Source organism: Pristis pectinata, chromosome 2 (assembly GCF_009764475.1).
Source record: "Pristis pectinata isolate sPriPec2 chromosome 2, sPriPec2.1.pri, whole genome shotgun sequence".
Taxonomy (NCBI): domain Eukaryota; kingdom Metazoa; phylum Chordata; class Chondrichthyes; order Rhinopristiformes; family Pristidae; genus Pristis; species Pristis pectinata.
The window spans coordinates 62296100-62310568 of record NC_067406.1 but is presented as its reverse complement, the minus strand read 5'-3'; the positions used below and the strand labels follow the sequence as shown (position 1 = coordinate 62310568).

The window sequence follows — 14469 nt, the reverse complement described above, 5'->3', positions numbered from 1 at the left end:
CATCTCATCTCTAACCTCTTCCAGCCTTACAACCTTGTAATGTCTGAGCACTCCACCAATTCTGGTCTCTTGATTATCCCCAAACTTAAAACCACTCCACTATTGGTGGCCAAGCCTTCAATTGTCCAAGCTGCACATTTTAGAATTCCCTCCTACTCGTGTCTGGGGGGTGGCAGTGCTGTGCAGAAAGAACAATTTCATTTTCTGCCCACTGTTACAATAGTGACGTATAATTTACTTTACTGGATAGCTGCAAGAGGCTTAACCAACTTTAAATTTAGCTATTGGGTGGAAGGGGCAGTGATGCAACTGCCCCCACCACTGCCTCCTCTTCCCCACCCTTTTTTCCTTCTTTAAAACACACCTTTCTGGCCAAGCTTCTACCCCTCTGACCCAATATTAACTTAAGCCTTGGTGTTGTATTTTGTTTACAAAAGGGGTGCCATATTTAGGGTGGCACGGTAGCGTAGTGGTTAGCTTAACGCCATTACAGCACCAGCGATCGGGATTCAATTTCTGCCACTGTCTGTAAGGAGTTTGTACGTTCTCCCTGTGACTGCATGGGTTTCCTCCAGGTGCTCCGGTTTCCTCCCACAATCCAAAGACATACAGGTTAGTAGGTTAACATGGGTGTAATTGGGCGGAGCAGGCTCATTGGGCCAGAAGGGCCTGTTACCGTGCTGTAAATAAAGTTCTCTTTTAAATATACAAGTTGTAGTTGTACTGGAAGACATTAACAGATTGTGTCTACTTTACATGTATGGAACCAACCTTAAATGGTTCAAATGCATGCAACAATGCATGCCATTTAACCAAACTTAAATGAAGATTTGGGCCCCATATTTTAGGAAGGATGTGCTGATGTTGGAGAGGGTTCAGAGGAGATTTACGAGGATGAATCCCGGAATGAAAGGACTTACATATGATGAGCATTTGTCGGCTCTTGGACTGTACTCACTGGAGTACAGAAGAATGAGAGGGGACCTCAAAAACATTTAGAATGTTGGAAGGACTGGACAGAGTAGATGTGGCCAAACTGTTTCCCTTGGTGAGTGAGTCCAGGACCAGAGGGCACAATCTTAGAATTAGAGGGTACAGGTTTAAAACAGAGTTGAGGAGAAATTTCTTTAGCCAGAGGGTAGTGAATTTATGAAATTCTTTGCCACGTACAGCAGTGGAGGACTGATCATTGAAGGCATTTAAGGGGGAGATAGTTAGTTATCTAATTAGTCAAGGTATCAAGGGATATGGGGATAAGGCCAGAAATTGGGGCTAGAAAGGAATAGTTTTTTTTTCCCTTATGGACATTCCCCCATTTCTCACTTTTCTTTTTCTTTTTCCCTTTTTCTTTGGAACAGAATCAATGGGCCAAATGGCCTACTTCTGCTCCCTTGTCTTGTGAACTCTTTCACACAGATTGCGTTGTCAGAATGTGAATGTATCTCTCTTCCAGATTAATAAGTACTAATTAAATGGGAAGTATCTGTTTTAAGATGGGTCCACATTATGGAGTGGTATGATAAGTTACCATGTTCCCTGAATTGTTGATATTTATTGTGGAAATTATGTTGCCAGATGTTTTATAATGAGTAAAGAAAGGTTTATGGTCTTACATTCAGTAGTTCAGAACATTTTATAATGCCTGACTCAAGAACAGCACTGAAGAAGCCTGAAAATAATTTAATTTTGCCAACCTCTTGTCTGGAAGTATGATGGGGTGGGGGAAAGAGTAAGAAAGAACAGAATACATTATAAATCTATTTTATGACTTTAGTTTTCACATCGTCCTTTACGTGCTGCAAGTCTTCAATTCATTAAACAGTCACCAAGATATGATATATTGAAACAATTTGCTCAGGAGGATGGTAGCAATGTGCTCATTTTTTATTTAAAACAAATTGCTGGAAGTAACACTTCTTTATTTCAGATTCCAGTATCTGCAGTTTTTTTTAAAATGTTGTTTACTGTTCACGGTTTAAGATGCATTGTGCTGCACAGCTGTTCATCTAGGGCCTCTGGTACATACATTTTGCCTAAAGGGGCTCAAACTCTTCAACTGTCCAATGATGTGCATGAATGAATGGTAGGTAGTTTATCAATAACATGTGATAGAAAATACAGTTTTAGCTAATCATCAGCAGCACCCCCAAACACACTCAGGGTGTTTAAGCACTAATTCTTGCAAACCCACATCGGAGGTGTCTGGGGCATTTCTCACAGGAAGAGATTCTGCTTGCTGTATCAACAAAAGGCAGATTGTTCAGTAGCTTAGTTTAGAAAGTCAGAATCAATGACAAGGTTTCTTGCATGACAGGCCAATTAAACAAAAAAAAAATCAAAGTCAGCAAGTATCCAATTAATCAACATTTTCAAAGTTTCCCTAACAAAATAAGGAATGTTTTCTTCACTTGAAAACTTCACACCAAATAGAACAGCTAAATCAGAACCATGTTCATTTTCTAATTAAATGTTGTACTCCTTTCTCCGCAAAAAAATGTATCTTAGTAATTTTGATGGATTTATATTTTCCCAACCTCAGGAATGTAGAGTAAACAAGTACAATAAAAAATAACATTTACTGTATATAAAAAAAATTCACAGACCCATGATTAGAGTATTGTGCATGTAGTATACAAATGTATTTTATTAAAATCTGTGTACACTATGCAGTATGGCTTTTGATACATTATTGCACAAGCCACTTCTGTTACTTGAGTATTGATTAACTTCGGTAAAGAATGTTCCACTGTATGCTCAATCATTGTTGTATGCATTTGAACACCAAAGAGCTTATTAACATGACAGCATGCAGTTCCAGGCTTCATAATAGAGTAACAGTATTCAGGCCATAGAGAACATAAATTGCAAATTCACTAAAATGTTATCTGATGAGTGAATACATACACACAAGACTTGGACATTTGGAAGGGAGAGCTAAAAACTCTTGTGATCCATGTGGGTACCAACGATGTAGGTAGAACAAGGCAAGAGGTTCTGCTGAGGGAATTTGAGCAGCTAGGGATTAAATTAAAAAGTAGAACCAAAAAGTTAATAATCTCTGGATTGCTACTTGAGACACGTGCAAATTGGCACAGGGTCAATAAGATCATAAAGTTAAATGAGTGGCTCAAAGATTGGTGTGGGAGAATTCATGGGACATTGGCACCAGGACTGGGGAAGGAGGGAGCTGTTCTGATGGGACAGGCGCCACCTGAACCACACTGGGACCAGGGTCCTGGCGAATCGCATAACTAGGGCTATGGATAGGGCTTTAAACTAAATAGTAGGGGGGTGGGTTCAACAGATTGTAAAAGTATGGATAAAGTAAAAGGGAAGGAGAGGATACCGAAGTCTCCAGAATAAAGAATAAGACAAAGTTTAGAAAGGGATAAGAATTTAACTTCAGGCAACATGGAGACAAATTTGAGAAGGGTGGTGAATACAGGACTGAAGGTGTTGTATTTGAATGCATGCAGTATACGAAATAAGGTAGATGAGCTTATAGTGCAGTTAGAAATTGGCAGGCATGACGTTGTGGGCATCACAGAGTCGTGGTTGAAAGAAGATCACAGCTGGGAGCTAAACATCCAAGGATACACATCCTATCAAAAAGACAGACAGGTGGGCAGAGGGGGTGGGGTAGCTCTGTTGGTTAAAAATTGAAATCCAATCCTTAGCAAGAAGTGACATTGGATCAGAAGATGTAGAATCCTTGTGGGTACAAGTAAGAAACTGACAAGGGTAAAAAGACCCTGATGGGAGCTATATACAGGCCTCTGAATAGTAGCCAGGATGTGGGGTTCAAATTACAACAGGAGGTAAAAATGCATGCAAAAAGGGCAATGTTACGGTGATCATGGGGGGATTTCCATATGCAGGTAGATAGTGGATCCCAAGAGGAATTCTACAAATTCCTTCTGAGATGGCTTTTTAGAGCAGCTTGTGGTCAAGCCCACTATGGAAAAGGCAATTCTGGATTTGGTGTTGTGCAATGAACCAGATTTGATCAGGGAGCTTAAGGTAAAGGAAGCCTTAGGAGGCAATGATCATAATATGATGGAATTCACTCTGCAGTTTGAGAGGGAGAAGCTAAAATTGGTGTTACAGTTGAGTAAAGATAACTGCAGAGGCACAAGAGAGGAGCTGGCCAAAACTGATTGGAGGGGACCCAAGCAGGGATGATGGTAGAGCAGCAATGGCAGGAGTTTCTGGGAGTAATTTGGAAGATGCAGGATCATTTCATCCCAAAGAAGCAGCAGCATTCTGAGGCAACCGTGGCTGATAAGGGAAATCAAAGACAGCATAATAGCAAAAGAGAGGACATACAATATTGCAAAAATTAGTGGGAAGCTAGAGGATTGGGAAGCTTTTAAAAACCAACAGGAGGCAACTAAAAAAGAAATAAAGGGAGAAACGATGAAAAATAGCCAATAATACGAAAGAGGATACTAAAAGTTTTTTTTCCCCAGATATATAAAGAGTAAAAGAGAGGCAAAAGTGGACATCGAACTTCTTGAAAGGTAGTAAGGGGGAACAAAGAAATGGCAGATGAACTGAATAAATATTTTGCATCAGTCTTCACTGTGGAAGACACCATCAACATGCCAGAAATTCAAGAGAGTCAGGAGGCAGAAGTAAGTGTAGTCGCTCTTACTAAGAAGGTGCCTGGGAAGCTGAAAAGTCTGATAAGTCACCTGGACCAGATGGACTACACCCCAGGGTTCTGAAAGAGGTAGCTGGAGATTGTGGAGGCATTAGTAGTGATTTTTCAGGAATCTCTGGATTCAGGAATGGTTCCAGAGGACTGTAAAATCACAAATGTAACTCTACTCTTTAAGGAGTGAGGGAGGCAAAAGATAGGAAATTATAGGCCAGTTAGCCTGACTTCAGTGGTTGGTAAGATGTTAGAGTTCATTAAGGATGAGGAGGTGCTTGCTGTCTTGAGGCAAATTAGGGTGGATAAATCCCCAAGGCCTGACGAGGTGTCCCCTTGGACCTTGTGGGACGCTAGTGCAGAAATTGCACGGGCCCTGGCAGAGATATTTAGAATGTCCTTAGCCATAGGTGAGGTGCCAGAGGATAGCTAATGTTGTTCCGTTGTTTAAGAACGGCTCTAAGAATAAGCTGGGAAATTATAGGCCAGTAAGCCTGATGTCAGTTGTGAGTAAATTATTGGAAGGCATTCTGAGGGACAGGATATACAAGTATTTGGATAGACAGGGCCTGATTAGGGATAGTCAACATGGCTTTGTGCGTGGTAGTTCATGCCTAACCAATCTTATAGAGTTTTTCGAGGAGGTTATGACGTGGTAGAAGTTAGAAGAAGAGAGAGAGAGAGAGAAGGGAGAGAGACACCAGCCTCTGGAGGTGGAGGGCATTGTCTACATGGACTTTAGCAAGGCCTTTGACAAGGTCCTGCATGGGAGGCTGTCCAAAAGGTTAAGTTGCTTGGCATTCAGGATGAAGTAGCCATTGGATTCAACACTAGCTTAGCAAGAGAAGCCAGAGAGTGGTAATAGATGGTTGTCTCTCTGATTGGAGGCCTGTGACTAATGGTGTGTTGCAGCAATTGGTGCTGGGCCTGTTGTTTATCATCTAAGTTATTAATATAGATGATAATGTGGTAAACTGGATCAACAAATTTGCAGATGACACCAAGATTGGGGGCTTAGTGGACAACGAGGAAAGCTATCAAAGCTTGCAGCATGATCTGGACCAGCTGGGAAAATGGGCTGAAAAGTGACAGATGGAATTTAATGCAGACAAGTGCAAGGTGATGCACTTTGGTAAGACAAACCAGGGTAAGACTTACACATTGAATGGTAGGGTACTAAGGTGTGCGGTAGAACAAAGTGACCTGGAATATAGATCCATAATTCCTTTAAAGTGGCACCACAGGTAGATAGGGTTTAAAGAGAGCTTTTGGCACATTGGCCTTCATAAATCACGAAATTGAGTACAGGAGTTAGGATGTTACGTTGAAGTTATACAAGACGTTGGTGAGGCCAGACTTAGAGTATTGTGTGCAGTTCTGGTCACCTACCTACAGGAAAGATATCAATAATCTTGAAAGAGTGCAGAGAAAATTTACACAGATGTTGCTGGGACTTGAGTTATAAGGATAGGTTGAATAGGTTAGGACTTTATTCCCTGGAGCGCAGGAGAATGAGGAGAGATCTTATGGAGGTATACAAAATTACGAGGGGTATAGAGGGGGTGAATTCACGCAAGCTTCTTCCCCTCAGATTGGGTGAGACCAGAACCAGAGGTCATAGGTTTATGGTGAAAGGTGAAATATTTAAGGGGAATCTGAGGGGGAACTGCTTTACTCAGATCGTGATGCGAGTATGGAATGAGCTGCTAGCAAACATGGTGGACGAGAGTTCAATTGTGACATTTAAGAGAATTTTGGATAGGTGCATGGATGGGAGGGGTATGGAGGGCTATGGTCCGGGTGCAGGTGGATGGAACTAGGCAGAAAACCAGGCCGGCATGGACGATGGCCTGAAGTGCCCATTTCTGTGCTGTAATGCTCTATGATGAGGCTTCGGTGTACTTGATAAAATAGGCCGAAGTCAGCATGGTTTCCTTAAGGGGATAGCTTGCCTGACAAATCTGTTGGAATTCTTTGAGGAGGTAAGAGGCAGGATAGACAAAGGAGAGTCAGTGGATGTTGTTTACTTGGATTTTCAGAAGGCCTTTGACAAGGTACCGCACACGAGGCTGCTAAACAAGCTGGGAGCCCATGGTATTACAAGAAAGGTACTAGCATGGATAGAATATTGGCTGACTGGCAGAAGGAAAAGACTGGGAATAAAAGGGGCCTTTTCTGGTTGGCTGCCGGTGACTAGCGATGTTCTGCAAGGGTCAGTGTTGGGTCCACTACTTTTCACATTATATGTCAATGATCTGGATAACTGAATTGAGGGCTTTGTATCATCTGCAAACTTGGCCACAAAGATAGGTGGAGGGGCAGGTAGTGTGGAGGAAGCAGGGAGTCTGCAGAAGGACTTGGACAGGTTGGGAGAATGGGCAAAATGGCAGCAGAAGGAATACAGTGCAGGGAAGTGTACGGTCATGCACTTCGGTACAAGGAATAAAGTCACAGACTATTTTTTAAATGGGGAGCGAATTCAGAAATCAGAGGAGCAAAGGGACTTGGGAGTCCTAGTGCAGAATTTCCTAAAGGTTAACTTGCAGGTTGAGTCATTAGTAAGGAAAGCAAATGCAATGTTAGCATTCATTTCGAGAGGACTAGAATATGAAAGCAAGGAAGTAATGCTGAGGCTTTATAAGGTGTTAGTCAGACCATATTTGGAGTATTATGAGCAATTTTGGGCTCCATATACAAGGAAGGATCTGCTGGCATTGCAGAGGGTCCAGAGGAGGCTAACAAGAATGATCACAGGAATGACAGGGTTAACATATGAGGAGCGTTTAATGGCTCTGGGCCTATACTCGCTGGAGTTTAGAAGGATGAGGGAGGATCTCATTGAAACCTACCGAATATTGAAAGGCCCAGATAGAGTGGATGTGGAGAAGATGTTTCCAGTAGTGGGAGAGTCTAGGACTAGAGGGCACAGCCTCAGAATAGAAGATGTCCCTTTAGAAGAGAGATGAGGAGGAATTTCTTCTTGCCAGAGGGTGGTGAATCTGTGGAATTCACTGCCACAGACAGCTGTGGAGACCAAGTCACTGGGTATATTTAAAGCGGAGGTTGATAGGGTCTTGATTAGGAAGGGTGTCAAAGGTTACGGGGAGAAAGCATAAGAATGGGGTTGAGAAGGAAAAATGAATCAGCCTTGATCGAATTGTGAAGCAGACTTGATCAGCTGAATGGCCTAATTCTCCTCCTATGTCTTATGATCTAAAAATTCTTCTGCATGTTTAAAGGTACATTAAAGCATTGGGGGTTTGTGCAAGATCTATTGGTAAGGAAACTCCATTGTGTAGCAAGGACTTGAGCATTATTGAATGGGACCAGCATACATGTTTTGTAAAGAATGGATTTCCATCTAATAATACTGGTATGCAATAAATAGCATTCATGGAGGGGTGGGTAAGGAGCACCTGCACCAAAAGAATGAGAACATCAGCAGTAAAAAAAAATAACATGGTTTCATCAACTGCATAAGCAGGAGAATGCAGTTCATCAGCAGTGATGAGTGACTGGGAGAAAACACCAAACAAACTTTTTAAAAAAATGGTGGATGCCTCAGACTCCATAGCAAGAGAGCAGGCAATTTCTGGCTGCACAGCAAGTCTCAATGAGGGTGTTTTATGCCACCAGTGAGCTTCAAATCCTCAGAAGACTTTTGTGCAAATGATGCCAAAATATGTGCCACATGCTGTATGACATCACTGCAAATGCCAGAGGTTCTTCAAGAATGTGCACCAACCAGGAGGACAAACTACGCCAAACTTATGGAAGCACTTAATATATGAATAAAAGAGCTGAGAGCTTTTAGATAAAGAACATATGAAAATATGAGTAGGAATATGAATGGCTGGGCATATTCAATATGATCATGGCTAATCTGCCCCAGGTCTCTTCTGTGCCAGTTCCTGTAGCCCTAAATTCCCCATTCAAAAATATATCTACCTCCTCTTTCAATACCCCCAATAATCTAACCTTCACAATCCTGAATAGTAGATCATTCCAGAGATTCACCACCCTTTACAAGTTCCTTCACAACTCACATTTCAAATGGCCATCCCTTGACTTTGTAATTATGTTTCCTCGTTCAAGGTTCTCCCATGAATGGAAACATCTCAACAACTACCCAGTCAAGCCCCCTTAGTATCTTATGTTATACTTTTCAATATCACCCTTCAATTTTCTAAACTCCAAAGAATATAGATGCAATCTTGTTAGCTGGTCACAACAGAACAACCCCTTCATCCCAGGAATTAGACTAGTGAATCTCTTGTACTGCCTCCATTTCAAGTCCTTTTTTAACTAAGGGGACCACAACTATGCTCAGTGTGCCAGGTAAGGCCACATTAACCCAGTACAAATGGAACAATACTTCCCTGTTTCTAAACTCCAACCCTTTTACCATTACCTTCCTAATCACTCAATGCACCTGCCTGCTAAAATTTTGTGATTTGTCTACAAGAACACCTAGATCCCACTACAATTTTTCTCTATGTAGATACATTTGCTTTTAGATACTGAAATGCATGTGCTCACACTTTCCCCCCGTAATAAACTCCATTGGCCAACTTTTCACTCACTCATCCAACCTATCTATATCCTATTGTTGAGTTCAAATATTCTCATCACAATATGCCCTCTCACCTAGTTTTGTGTCACTCACATAACACACTAAAAAGATGCTGTGCCATACAAGTTAAATTTTTGATCCTTTTCTTTTCGCTGGACCAGAAAAGACGCAAAGGTGATTTGGAGGTGATTAAAAATTAAGATACAGTTCAGAGCAGCTGCAAACAAATAGTTGCCAGTGATTAAACTGATGCTGATATGAAATTAAATGCAAGAGATTTTGAGCAGAGAGCTGAAATAACACTTTTTAAAACAAAGAGCACAGTGTGCTTGTGGAATATAATGAAGTCAGCTACTAAACTAAAGCTGGTCAACATTTTAAGGTAGGTTAGATGGGTGGTTTAGGAATAAAAGGATCATGGCAACAGAATAACTACACAAAACTGGGCCTGCTGCTCTAAGGATGGAATGTACAAAGATTTTTTGCTGTTATTCACAAGTAATTTAACATAATAGCTGTTGAAAGTCAACACTGTCAATATTCCCCACCATAAACTTCATAATACTTTCAGTTCAGGTAAGTTTTTAAAATGGCTGTTTCAAAAACAAGAACAGAACAACTAGCAAATGTTTGAAAACAAAAAAAACCTTCTTAAATACTACTGAGGAATCGAAATGAAAACATTTTGAACAAGTCCATTTGCTTAACTCCTACATTGTTGAACCCTGAAACATAGACTCTCCTTCACAAGCTATTAAAGATCTAAATTTCCAGATGCATTTGTTCAAATTTACAGCATTATCAACTATACAATTCCACAACAAAGAATTTTCAGTTTTTAAGCTCCAATAAACTTAATTTCATGTTGCTAATCTAATACTTGAGGAACTGCAAAACAAACTGAAGATGTGTGCATGAAAATGTGTCAATAGGAACATAAAGTTTAAATTTTAATCGACTGATAGCCCTTTATAAACTCCAAGAGCAGAAAAGGAATAAACATTTTCAGCCTAGTACAGTCTGAAACAATGAAGCCCCACCTAGAAACCAACTTGCTCCAACACAATCTGATTACTGTTTACATGGCTTGATTCAACACCTGTATTTTCCGACTTGCTTCAGCTTCTGTTTTATTTCTTATTTTGAACCACATCTAATCACCTTAAACATACTGTCATTTGAGCGCTTGAAATTGGAAATTGAAAAACAACCTAGACACAATAATCCATTGCGTCAGGTACTTTACAGTTATCAAATCCACGACAAGCAAAAAAAAGTAAACCAGTGACAGTACCCTATACAGTATATTAAACTATTTTAATTCAGGGTTTAATACTCTGCATAGTGCAACTGGTTTTGCTGCTTTCCACATTACAGTTTTAATCCATCTCAATCTATTACACAAAACAAAATTTTGTTACGATTCTTCTTGCTTTTTAGCCAATCAAGCAGCATTAGTAAAAGTGAGGCAAGCGAGGCATCTTGAAAAGTCAACAGATGAATCATAGCAATTTGCATGAATAAAATTTTACCAAGAATGTAAGAGGGTGGGATACGGGACACCACCTTTGCTTGGAGGTTCTCTACTTTTAATTCTTTAGTGTTTTGGGTCTCACTGGAATAGAGATGTTTCGTAAGCTACATCCTGTTTAATTGTCAATGACATTAATGCATTGGTGAACTAATAAAAATAAAGAAAATTAAAAGATCAAGTTTTCTCATTTTTATACTTTGCAAAATTTTCAGATGGTTCATGTTTTTTTTTATTAACTGTTCTAAAACAGACATCTGGCTGTTACAACAATTGTGTTTGTGTTAAGTAAGAAAAAACTTTTAAGTACATTGTGTAGGAGTCACAATCACCAAATTCATTTGATTTTACAACAAAAGCACCGATGTTCTTATATCTGCATTGATTTATTAACTTTTTTTTAAAAAAAGAAACACATGCAATAGTTAATTGAGCCTAGCTGTGGGCCATGGACTCAGTTAGCAACATTTGCAACCCAGAGTTCTGAAGGTTGTTGATTCAAAACAGAAGTTGTTGATTGAACACAAAATCTAAGTCGATATTCCCTCACTGTGAATGCTGCACTTCCATAAATGCTTTTCTTTGGGATAAGACATTAAATTAAAGCCTCAACTGCTCCCTCAAATAGATACAAAATCTCATTGCAATACATGAAACCATAGCTACCTTACGCCATGGCCAATATTTATTCCTCAACCAGACCTTGCCAATAATCATTTACTGTAAATGAGATTATTTGTTTTTACTGTTTATAACATAGAATGGTACAGCAATTGGAACAGTCCCTTTGGCCACTATGTCTACACTGACCATGATGCCAATCTACACTAATACCATGTCTGCATCTATTGCTGCTTGTTCACATGTGTCTAAGTGCCTCTGAAACATTGTTATCGTATCCGCTTCTACCACCTCCCTTAGCAGTCCGTTCTAGGCATCTACCTCTCTGTAAAGACTTCCCTTGTATATCTCCTTAAAACTTTCCCACTCTCATCCGATATGGCCTATGCCCTCTTGTATTTGCATTTCCACATTGAGAGACAGATTGTCAGTCTTTTTCCCAATTTCGTATATTTCTATCAAGTCACCCCGCAGTCTCTGACACTCCAGAGAAAACAATCCAAATTTGTCCAACTTCTCCTTATAGCTGATATACTTCAATCCAGGCAACATCCCGGTGAAGGTCTTCTGCACCCTCTCAAAAACCTTCACATCCTTCCTATAGTTTGGCGACCAGAACAGCATACAATACAGCAAATGTGGCCCAAGGCACTAGAGGAGCTCTATCAGAGATTCTAAAGTAGTGCAATTTTCCTGCAAACATAGGAGAGCAACAAACTTCAGAATTAGGATCATATTGTAGGCCACTTATGCTTTGATATACCTTTTATCAATTGAGTACAGAGGATGATTCATATTAATAAAGAATGCTTCACCTTTTGCTTTTCACACCATGCATCATATTGCAAACTTTACCATAAAATTCATTTTCATTGCCCTTCTATATTCCCATTGTGCCAAACCAAGCAGCATTTGGACAGTTTCCTTTTGTGTCACTGTTGCTTATAGTGTTAGGATTTTGAATATTTTTTCCTAATCTTACAACTCCATCAGCAAAGCCTCTTAAACCACTTATTCAATCATTCACAGTTAAGACATTTTCAAACGGTGAATAAATCAGACTAATGATGTACACGTCTCTCCCGAATTACGCGATACACATTTCCTCAGAAAGGAGGGTACGGAAACAAGTCAAAACGTGTATAAATGGTATTCACCGTCTCTCAGGGATCATAGGTTCACGCAATTGGATACTTATGGCAGATATATATAATATATATCTAAATAGAGAGAGAGAGAGAGAGAGAGAGAGTGCAATACAGTCATTGAGTTTCAGATTTAGAAAGCCAAAATACTGATCTGTGAATACTTTTTGAACAGACTGTCCCTTGATTCTTAGGGAGCAGTTAAATTTATGGATCCTAGCAAAGTCCACGCTCTCTCAGGTTTTGCACTTTGCTCTTTAAATATCTGTTTTTTAAAAAATATACATATTTTAACGGCGTATTTGGGATTCTCGTATCCAGTTCCAATACCATTTTCTATTTCTTGTTTCAAAGCATACCCAGGTATGTGCCACCAACATTGCGTGCGACTTCCACCCAATATTAAACTATTCGCTTGTTGGCTGTATTGGCTCCTGCAGCTCCAAGGTTAGAACAACCAGACAAAAGAGCGCAGGTCCTATACATATCAAAGTATCAAAGTCAGGCTTTATGAATAGACGCAGTATTAACTTCAAATGTAATTAACCAGTAACTCACCCATCATCAACAAACAACCTCTTTAAAAACTGTTTGACAACATTTTGTCAAATAAACTGCTTCGGGTAAAATAAACCAGAACTGCCGTTGATTAACCTGACTCCCTGCACCTGCAACCGGCGGGCGCCAGGACCCACCTCCCAGCTCAGGAGCGACAGCACCAGTTGCCCACTTCCGGGGCGGGGCCACAATCCATTGACGCCAGATTCCCCACACGTCCATCAGTACATTGTGAAGGTGAGAGGGTAGCGGAGAAATAAACTAGGACACGGGGAATAGGTAAGGGTTGGCCATCCCATTGTCCTCCAATGTCTCTGCTGTTGTCCATCTCTGTGGGACTGCATCTGGTGTGGTGCCCTTCTTATCCAATGAGGTCATTGCCGGGAGGGTCACCTGTATTGGCTTCTTATTGCTGTGCCCACATTGGTGTCTCCCCAAGAATTTATCCTTGTTTCCCTCCTGTTTCTGAAGTACATACTGGCCCTAGTCACTGACTTCAGTCCTGTTCTCAGCAACTGTCTCAGACTGAGCACAGCTGATTGGAGTCACTTTTTATCTCAAAATGAAATTAAGACTTCAGCCCTGTTCCTAGCAACTGTCTCAGACCAAGCACCGCTGACTGTAACTTTGGAGTCATTTTTGTCCTCAAAATGAAATTAAGACTATGTTTCCACACCATGACTAAAATCTCCTATTTCCACCTCCATAATAAAGCCTGCCTTCACTCCTATCTCACCTCAACAGCTGCCGAAAATCACAACCACATTTTTCTTATCTCTCAGCATCACCAAATTCCAAAACGTTCCTGGCCACCTTGGACTTGTTTTCAAGTCCAAAGTCCTACCCTTCTCTTTCTTTGTAATCTTCGAGCTCTACAGCCTCTGAGGTATCTGCATATCCATCCCCTTGATCACACCTGAATTAAATTACTCTACCAATGGTGGCCATGCCTTCAGTTAGAAAAGCCCTTGGCTCTGAAATTCCCTGAGCTGAATGAATCCCCTTCATTTGTTCTTCCTTCTTTAAAATCTTACATCTCTGACAGAGCTTCTTGAGTGTCTTAGTATAAAATATTGTTTAATAACAATCCAATACCCCTCAGGATGTTTTACAAAATTAAATAAACACCATTTGCCCTTGATGAAAGATAGAACGGGAGGAATGTGATGGATAATAGGAAGTGGAACAGGGGAAGATTCATTAGGAGGAAGGGACTGATACAATAGAGGAATAATATGGAGTGGAGAATGGCAGAAAGGAGGAATCATTGAGAAGATGAGGACTGATACAGGCACAGAAATGATCAGTTGGTAACAAAATTAGTGGATGGATATGCAGAGGGAAGAATGTTATTGAGGTTAAGGTGGTGTGTGGGAAGGAGGGAGAG

General features: G+C 40.5%; 1 protein-coding gene across 1 annotated transcript in view; it reads right to left on the bottom strand.

The window, feature by feature from the left end:
- The window catches only part of lnx1 (ligand of numb-protein X 1), a 148154-nt gene extending 135218 nt beyond the window's left edge, over positions 1-12936 (bottom strand). The window contains 1 exon segment of the mRNA XM_052045611.1: positions 12884-12936. The gene's annotated coding sequence lies outside the window, so the exon portion shown is untranslated.
- Positions 12937-14469: the final 1533 nt, after the last annotated feature.